The 10,096-nt window shown below is 39.6% G+C and overlaps 1 long non-coding RNA gene across 1 annotated transcript; it reads right to left on the bottom strand.

The window, feature by feature from the left end:
* Positions 1 to 3,489: 3,489 nt before the first annotated feature.
* Positions 3,490 to 10,096, bottom strand: LOC125923127 (uncharacterized). The gene is made up of 2 exons (XR_007457912.1): positions 4,640 to 10,096; positions 3,490 to 3,701 (listed from the first exon to the last, which is right to left on the bottom strand). It is a non-coding gene; the product is annotated as an uncharacterized LOC125923127 (long non-coding RNA).

Raw genomic sequence — 10,096 nt, forward strand, 5'->3', positions numbered from 1 at the left:
TCCAGTAGGACCTGACTTCACCATTTCCACAGCCAAGGCCAAGAAACAGGATAAAACGTAAAAGGTTAACATAATTCTTGTCAACAAATTCAAGATAGATGGAATCTTTAGCATTTGGTCAGGTTCTGCCTACCCAGGTTTAGTACTAACAATCTAAAATCCAAAATCTTCCTCCAAAAGAGATCTGTCTGTATTTATCTTGGCCTTCGTGATTTGTAGCCAGAGTTGAAGAAAATCTAATTTGGGGAGAATATTTTTTGACACTAATTACAGCTTTTCCATATCCATAGGGACCTCTAAGCTCTAGGAAATAGCCTTAAAGTCTTGGTCTGTGAGAGTGCTTACCCCCCAGAAGGGAATCTCCATCCTTATTCTGCTGAAGTTACCACCTACCCAACATCACTAACATCCAGACAACTGTCTCTATAGCAACACCAAGTCATGTATGGTAATAAATAAATAACTACATTAGCCAAGTCTGTAAAACCCACCAGTACATCAACCATCTACCTGTAGAGAATGTTGGCCCAAGTGATATCTCTCTTCTTAGAGCTTCACACCATCCCTAATATCTTTGGGATGATTTATTTGTTATCGGTGTTAAGCCAAACTGTTATCGTTACCTAGTAGCATAAAACAAGGAAATGGAAGAGAAGAACATGTTCACATCACTTTTGGTTAAATAACTCCAACAGTTAGGTACACTTCTCTAACAATGTACCCTCCTTTTAAGGCACTTATCATAATCAAATGTTTACATTTATTTGTCTTGTTACTTAACTATATGACTGTCTCCCCCACTAGACTTTCTACTTTTTGAGAGTAAGAAATATGTCTGGTTTACTCACCATTGAATTAGTAGGACATAGTACCATGCCTAGCATATAGTAGGCATTCAATACTTACTTGCTGCATGGAGAAATGAATAATGCTCCAGTAACATCTAAGCCTGGACTGGCTAGATTAACAACTCATTCTTGTATATAGTAAAGTGCACTAGGCCTAAAACAATAACTTGCAAAAATCACCTTCTCTACAAATATGAAATCAGTTTGATTCTTCACATGAATTTTCAAATAGAGAATACTAAATGGACAATGTAAAAAAAAAAAAGTCCCTGGGGCACCTGGGTGGCTCAGTTGGTTAAGCGTCTGACTTTGTGGCTCAGGTCATGATCTCATGGTTCATGAGTTTGAGCCCCATTCAGCTCTGTGCTGACAGCTCAGAGCCTGGAGTCTGTTTTGGATTCTGTGTGTCCCTCTGTCTCTGCCCCTTGCCCGCTTGCCCTCTGGGTCTGTTTCTCTCAAAAATAAACATTTAAAAAGAAGAAGAAGAAGAAAAAGAAAAAGAAGTACAGAAATTGGATATAAGCAGTAAGAGACTTACGTATCAATTCGTTATTGTCATGCCATCCAAGCACATGATCAGTGAATTCTACAAAAGTATTGGAATGTGACTGTGACAATTAACACCAACAAAGCCGTACTTTATTACAGATGCTTAAGAAGCTTTGGCCTAAATGGTTCAGCTTGGAAAGTTACAATAAAGGTTTACCAAGTGTTTAAAACAAACAAAAGAATTTCTATTCATAAAATTATATAAAATATGTTTTGAATAATAAGTTTATTAAATATCTGCTAGGATTAATTATTTGCATAACATGTCAAAAGTAGCCAAATGAATTGACTTATTCTAGACAACGTTATCAAAGACAATGATGTTAATTACAGATTGATTCACCTGTTGTTGTTTTTCTTAATGTTTATTTTATTTTTGAGACACAGAGGAACAGAGCACAAGTGGGGAGGGGTAGAGAGAAAGGTAGACACAGAATCCAAAGCAGACTCTAGGCAACGCGGGGCTCGAACTAAAAAACTGTGAGATCATGACCTGAGCCAAAGTCGTACGCTTAACGGACTGAGCCACCCAGGCGCCCCACACATTGATTCATCTTAAGGCATTCCTTTTGACAGTAGCTGGAGAACAGGAGGAATTGTCCATTCGAGCCAAGTAAACCAATAAATTGGCATTATATGACCAATAAAATTTATTTTCAGGTAGAAACATAAAGTTTGTTCTTTTTACTACTACAACTCTTCTTACAAATAAACTGTCTCCTAGGAAATATGAGGACTATTTTGAGAAGTAGAATTTGGGAAGAGATATCAAAGTCTGATTTTCTTATAACGAATTTTGGAAGCTGAATGATTTCTTTATTTTAGTAAAATCTGTGTCTTTCAATAATGACTTCTGGAGGGAAAGGGAAAAATGCTGGCAATAGTCAGGAATGTAAGGTAGTATTGAACTTGCTTCAAGGTTGATCAAGTCCAAGACACAAGAAGAAGAAGAGAGAAATTCTGAAAGTGGAGCCAGTTACATCAAATTGTCATTCAAGAGGATGTCTGTCGGACTCCTCTAGAAGTATGTGAAAAGTGAGATCAGAAGTTCAATGAGTCTTGAAATATAACTTAAAATGAGATGGAATCAGACATCTCAAAATTATAATTTGTTCTGAGTGCACGTCTAGTAGCCTAACTCTTTCAGTGGTCCTGTCTGATGGTTGGTAGAAGAAGCAGTGACCAGGCGCTCAAACTGAGTTCTTAGAAGATCACCAACACAAAGTCCCCAACCACAGAGTCCAGTTGTGACCCGAAGAGTCACATAATGTTCTGGTCCTAAGCTCTCTGGAGAGTGTGAGGGTAATGAGGGTCAATAGTTGAATAGGTTCAGTAACCTAAAAATCCCTTACTATTCATGCAACATGATGACCAAAGACACTCATTCCTATAATTTGTAGAGGAAACTCACAACCTTTAGAGGCAATGCTTAAAACATTAATGGAGTGAAGATTCAGAGACGTTTATATGAACATAAAATCTGAAAAGGACTTGTGAAGTGTTTGAATCATGCTGTTCTCGGGATTATTTTTGTTAAATTCTTTTTTTTTTTATTTTTTTAAATGTTTATTTATTTTTGAGACAGAGGGAGACAGAGTGCGAGTGGGGGGAGGGGCAGAAAGAGAGGGAGACACGGAATCCGAAACAGGCTCCAGGCTCTGAGCTGTCAGCACAGAGCCCCACACGGGGCTCGAACTCACGTACCGCAAGATCATGACCTGAGCCAAACCTGGATGCTCAACTGACTGAGCCACCCAGGCGCCCCTATTTTTGTTAAATTCTTTAACAGATAACTGAAGGTCCAAGTCCTTGAGTTACCCAATTAATTATAACTTGTTAGTCAAGTGTACTATGTGAAGAAGTTGAGGAGTGTTCCAACCAAAGATGGACCTAAAATTTACAAAATTTTGACAATTTTCCTGTCTTATCAAGATGGACCAACTTAAATGTAGCTCAACACTGTTTGAGAAGACAAACTCAGAATGTACTCTCTGAATTTATTTTAAGAATTTGGCAGCCGAACAGTAACAGGTCAAATAGGATAAGAATTTGAGACCCTTTCCTGTGATTCTGTCTCACCAGCCTTGTTGACTTTCTTTTTTGCTGTTGTTTTTTTTTTTTTTTTTTTTTTTTTTTTTTTTTTTTTTTTTTTTTTTTCCCCTCGGCACACAGCACTTACCAAACCGGGAACTTTAGGTCCAAGACCCACATCTTTCCAAACATGAAACAGACCAAATGTTATCATCTGTTGATAAGACAAGAAGAATCTTCACCTTCAAGAGATTCATGGCAGGTTGAAACATTCTAGGAAAAAATAGAGTAGAATAAAAATGCTCCTCACTCTTTCTAACTCTTCTCAAAATTATCATTTCAATGGTCCATATGAAGATATGGCCGGACTCAAGAATACCTACAATCACGTCAAATAAACAAAGACATTTAGTCTAAGCCTAGGACAAAGCAAATAATGAGTTCATTATAACATAATCAGTAACACCGTCTCAGGGGTTAACATACATGTGAATTTTTCCTAAATATAAGGAAAAAATATATATATTTTTTCTAAATATTTCCAAATTTGCCCCATAGGCTGCCATTTAATGACACAAAGTTTTGTGTGTAAATGCATTGAGACCTAAGTGTTCCATTAAATTGACACAGCTCTTTGTCAAGAAATGCAGCATCTTAAAACAGTTTTCCTTAGATCTGCTTTTTTTTCTTCTACAGCTTTTTCTTGTACCCACGAAAGTTTTCACAAATAATTATAATGCATAATATGTAATTAAATTAAAATGTTATCACAACTTAATTAAACATCAAAACAGTCACCCTCCACGTTGGTGGGAGGGATAGATGCATAAAATAAATCATATACAAAACCAAATCCGGGAGGAAAAAACTTTGCAGGGGTATATGGATCAAAGAACTTAACAGCTCTGTCTTTACCATTTTCCCCCTTTATAGTTGAAGAGAAAAAGGCATAAAACTTTGCACTGGAAGAAAGCTATTTTATAAAATTTCAGGTTGCCTCTACACCTACAGTATTGAAATCCACCCCAAATCAAACAACCTACACATGAAGACTGTACATTAGTCTTCCTGCCAAGCCACAATTCTGGAGATAAATCTTAGAATTTGGAAGGCAATCTCCACAGAATCTGCCAAATATGAAAATATACAACCATTATCTATATGCAGCTTAAAGTTCATTCTGTTGGCACCAATTGGATGAAATAACTCACTCCAGCCAAAGACAACGAATCTAGCAGGGTTTTTGAGGAAAGGGAGATTGCTGTCTTTCTGGAACAGGTCATGTGCACAGGTCCTGGGCAAGCTGGAAAGGAAGCCAAACAAGTTTTACTTCACACTATTTCTTTTTTTTTTTTTTAATGTTTTATTTATTTTTGAGACAGAGGCAGACCATGAGCAGGGGAGGGGCAGAGAGAGAGAGGGAGACACAGAATCCTAAGAAGGCTCCAGGCTCTGAGCTGTCAGCACAGAGCCTGACGCGGGGCTTGAACTCACGAGCCACGAGATCATGACCTGAGCCAAAGAAGTCGGACGTCCAACCAACTGAGCCACCCAGGCGCCCCGCTTCACACTATTGCTGAGAAGAATGAAACAGGGTATTGACTGGGGACAGCCTGCAGGTTCAAGTACCTACTATTTCATATCATTTTAATTAATTGGTGCTAATCTGTGTGATTTAGAAAAAAAACCTATATACTTCTAAGAGAGTTGTAATTCATGCTCTTTTTATTTTTCTAAATCTAATGCTCTGCTTAGCATGGTTCTGCTTTTAAATTTTTTTTTTCAACGTTTTTTATTTATTTTTGGGACAGAGAGAGACAGAGCATGAACGGGGGAGGGGCAGAGAGAGGGAGACACAGAATCGGAAACAGGCTCCAGGCTCCGAGCCATCAGCCCAGAGCCTGACGCGGGGCTCGAACTCACGGACCGCGAGATCGTGACCTGGCTGAAGTCGGACGCTTAACCGACTGCGCCACCCAGGCGCCCCTTTTTCTTTTTTTTTTATTTTTTTTATTTTTTTTATTTTTTTAGCATGGTTCTGCTTTTAGAGCACACCTTGTTGATCTATGCTTAAACTGAACTGTACACATTCTAATCTCTGAGAGCTTTTATAATTATAACTATTCTTAAAGTATACACATCAATAATGCCAAAGACTATTAAGTATACTAGATCACTTCACATAACAGGAGTTTGAAGTCAAACTTTTACTCGGGGAACCGTCATTAACATTTTTCTATAGTCCCTCTTCTACTAAGACATTCTTTAGTTTATATTGGAGCCCAGTCAGTTTATGTAGCTTATACTGGAGCCTGGTCAAATTCTTCCACACTCTTCCTGCATTTCTTTATATAACGACCCCCATTCCCCAAACTCAATCTCTGTTGTTAATTTCCTGAGGATTGTATAGAATGTTGTCTAAATGAGAAACATCAGTTCTAAGGATGTAGGCAATGCTTTAATTGATCAGATAAACATGGTCCATTTAGTTTTGCTTTAACTCAGACTTCAAAGTACCAAGCTGTATGTTTGCTTCATTTTGGCAGAAGCAAAAAGCCTGAAACTCTTCAGGAGGTAAGGAAGCAGTGGAAATTAGGCATCTGCCCAAAATCTAGGATGAAGAATAAACACTTAAAACCATTTTAATTTCTACTTTGAACTGAAAAGAAAAGGACTCATGAGAACATTTGAAGACAGGAAAAGGACAATTTTCAAGACCATGAACTTGAACCCATTTGACAGCAGAGGATGTGGTTTCAGGGCCACAGAATATTGGTCTTTCTTCATTAAAGTTCCGTCAGCCCTATCAAGATGAAACACGGGTTCTAACATTTCCTTCACTCTTCCACCTGCTGTGTTAGCCCTGGGTACCGACTTGCCTGGGGAGGATTTATACATGCACTTTTGAACTTCTAATAGAGTCTCTCTTTTGAGTAACCATTTAAAAGAAGATTAAATTTAATTAGACTGTATCTTTTTCCTGTGACATGCTGCCTTCAAAGTCCACTTTATTACATTCTTCTACCCCAGCAGTGTACTAATGCTGGCTGGCACAGGGCACCTTCAGATGCAGGAGGAAAGGAAAGATATAGTTATACACACACACACACACACACACACACACACACACTTAATCCCTTGGGAGCATTTTGGGGATGCCTGACATCTGACATCTGTGCCAGCCCAGCAACGCACCTGAGCAAATGTGACTCCAGGATCCACCGGGACTTGTGACAACGCCCAGGAATAACCTGAGCTCTCCACGTGTCACCTTGGGTTCTATCATCTCACACCCTATTCGTTTCTTTGTTTCTATGTTCCCTCATTCGCTGAATTTGTTGATAATCACTACACATTGGTAGTGAGCACCCACCCACTTATGAAGAAACATTCGTTTTATCCGAAAACCCACGAGTGATTTAATTAATGATCATTCCAGTCTTAATTTGCTCTTGAGACTACATTTAGGCATTTGCTATTATTTCTTCAAGCACATGTCAATGTGCTAAAGATTAACGAGAAGCCCATACCTCAATCCCCGGTATCCACGAGATCCTGTAGGAAATCTCTAGGTGTAAGATTCGGTAATTTTTCTTTGTACTGGTAGACTTTTGAGAGAAGGGAAAGAAATACGACAAAGAGAAGCAGACATAAAAAGAAAAGAAAGTCAGCATTTTCAACGTGTACTGAAGACACATGCCTCTTAAAGAGGAAAGGAAAAGCGACTGCATTGCTATGCGTTTGGTCCCATCCATAGTGTGGAGAAGCGCCCATGAATGTGGCTTTATCTCGTCATAATCGTGTTGTTGCTTTAGCCAGGATGCCGTGGCATTTTACCAACCTTTCCCTACACGGTCAGATTTTAACAAAGACAAAGAAGAAAGAAAACAAACAGTTTTTAGAGCAAGTTCTCCTTCCTTTTGGTGTGTTTTTCTGCAACGCTGGGGTGTCCCCGGGGCCCTGGCCGCAGGCTCACTGCTGTCGTCCCCGGGGCCCCAAGGTGCCCCCGCTGCCCAGGCAGGGGGAGGCGGAAGGGTTGTTGGCGATCTTTCAGTTTTTGCTTTTCAACCGGCATGACAGTGCACAGCAGTCGAGTCTATTCTTTCATTTTTCACTGGTGTGAGGGTGTGCAGTCACTTAGCAAAAGAAACCACCGGCGGCTAAAGGGAGCAAAGAGTGAAAAAAGGAACAGGCCAGCCTGGCCTTTCTTTGGGACCTGAAACTGCCTGAGGTTAATTGCTCGCATAAGAAGAATAACTGGCGGCGCCTAATTGAATTTTTATGGAAATAAACAGGTGGCAGATTTACTGTAGCTGTGGGGATAGTAGGGGGCGAAATGCGGTAGCCACATTAACCTGTTTAATTTAATAGCTTCGGTACTGGTAGAAAAAAAAGGCAATGTTGCTCGTTGAGTCAGTTGGATGCCAAATGTAAATAACTACAATTACCCTAGCATGCCCATGTGGTTGAGCAAAATAAGGGCATCGTGCCAGCTTTGACTTGGTTTTCATGTTTATTAATTAAGCTTCTAGAAGTTTCAAAATAAAAGTTTTAACCCACAAAGCACCCTGGAAAAAAGAGGAAGTGGGAAGAATTTGACAAAGGGAAGACAACTGACAGACAGACAAAGGCTCTGCTAACACTAAGAGCTTAGCACAAGTCTTTGACCCAGAGGCTTGGCTAAGTCTACACTGGGCACCAGGATGAACTAAATGCTAACTTTGCACTATGCTTCCCCCCAGTGGTTTAGTTTTAGAAGTGCATTTTTATATTAAGGAACAAAAAATTAGGGACCATCTGGTGAAACATGCGAAGTGCACCGGTAGCTTATTAATGTACCCGATTACTTTTAAGCCAAATAATAAAAACGAGAGTTTCCATTTAAAGTTTTGCCAACTTGTATTCAGGCAAAAAAAAAAAATATATGAACTGTTCATACATATACATATATATGAATATATATAGACACACTTTTTTTTTATAACAGAAATTGAAACACACCTTAAAAAAAACAAATATTGATAAGAGACAGAAGCAATTACTCTCATGGAGACACCACCCCAGCATTGTGAACATAAAGGTGAATGAAACGTGGGCCTCCTCTGCCAAATTTCCCAGGCTTAAGGGGTGGACAGATTCCCAGCCAAGTAATTTAAATATAAAGCAGAGTTTGCTAAGCACTGAAAAAGGCACAAAATAGCACCAGAAAGTCATTTTACAAATGAGAAATCTTTTACCTTATTTGCATCACCAGACCAAATACCTAAAAGCCAACATTATCAGAACCAGAGGAGTTTAGTCAGACGTTACAATCCAACTTGGAACGTTTTCTGTTTATCTTCACTATTTTAGAGTAAGCTAGTAAAATGTGAGAGGGACTGAAAGGGTGCTCTCCTTCTCCATCGGTTTTGGTTTGTTTGCTTTTAAGTGCGAAAACCTCTAGTGAATTCTTGCTAAGTGCAGCTTGCTGTACAACCGCACTCCAGGGGAACCCGTACCTTAGCTGCTGAGTCCTTCAGTGCATGGTCTCAGGCTCTTCTCTTCTCTCTCTGTGATTTCCCCACAGCTCTGGCTTCATTTCCAATCCATGGACCAGTGACCCCTGTATTTATTATGCATTTCATCACCAAACTGGTTCTCATTCCTCACCCCCATGTCTGTTTTCACTTAACATCTTCACATAAATGTGTCAGGCTTCTCCATCTCTACAGGTCCAAGAATGAACTTATGATCATTGCCCCAAGTTTATTCCCCACCCCTCAAAGCAAATGAGCCAAGAATCAGACTCACTCCAGATACTTCAGATTGTGTATATATGTATATTTACAATATATACACACATATATATACATGTACTATACAAGCCAGAAATTTTAGATAGAAAGATGATAGATGGAGAGATAGATAATCTTCTGCTCTACAAGCCAGAAATATGAGAATACTGCTTTACATTTTCTACTTCCATGTGCCCAATTTTCAAATCGTTACCAATAGGCCATCACCAATCCTATTAATATCACTTCCTAGATATCTCATAAATTTACCTGTTTCTATGTCCATACAACAAACCCTCCCTTGGATTCCTGTAATAGATCAATACTATATTTTGTTACACTCTGATTAAACCCACAGTGCAGTCAGAGAAGTCTTTTAAATATCTGAACATGACATTTCTTTACCAAAAACCATGCACTTGGGGCGCGTGGGTGGCTCAGGCAATTGAACATCTGACTCTTGATTTTGGCTCAGCTCATGATCCCCGATCATGGTATCGAGCCCCATGTTGAGCTCTGTGCTGAGTATGGAGCCTGCTTAAGATTCTGTCTCTTTCTCCCTCTGGCACTCTCCCCCATTTGCTTGCACTCTCTTCCTCTAAAAAACAAAAACAAAAGTTAAAAAAAAATACATGTGGTTGATTTCACATTGCTCTTAAGACTGGCAAACCCAGCCAGTTTAGCCCTTGTCTGTCACTTCAGCCTCCTCTCTGGCCGCTTTGGCCCAGGCCATCGCCACCCCAGGTAGAGGGTCTTTCATTCAGTTCTTTAGATACACTCTTCTCTCCCATGGCGGGTGGTGTTTTGGCCCTTCCCCTTTGATTAGCTAATACCTACCTCTGCCTCAGAGCTCATGTGAAGTGTCACTTGCTGAAGGAAGACTTTCCTTATCTC

The sequence above is a fragment of the Panthera uncia genome, chromosome B1 (assembly GCF_023721935.1).
Source record: "Panthera uncia isolate 11264 chromosome B1, Puncia_PCG_1.0, whole genome shotgun sequence".
Classification (NCBI taxonomy): domain Eukaryota; kingdom Metazoa; phylum Chordata; class Mammalia; order Carnivora; family Felidae; genus Panthera; species Panthera uncia.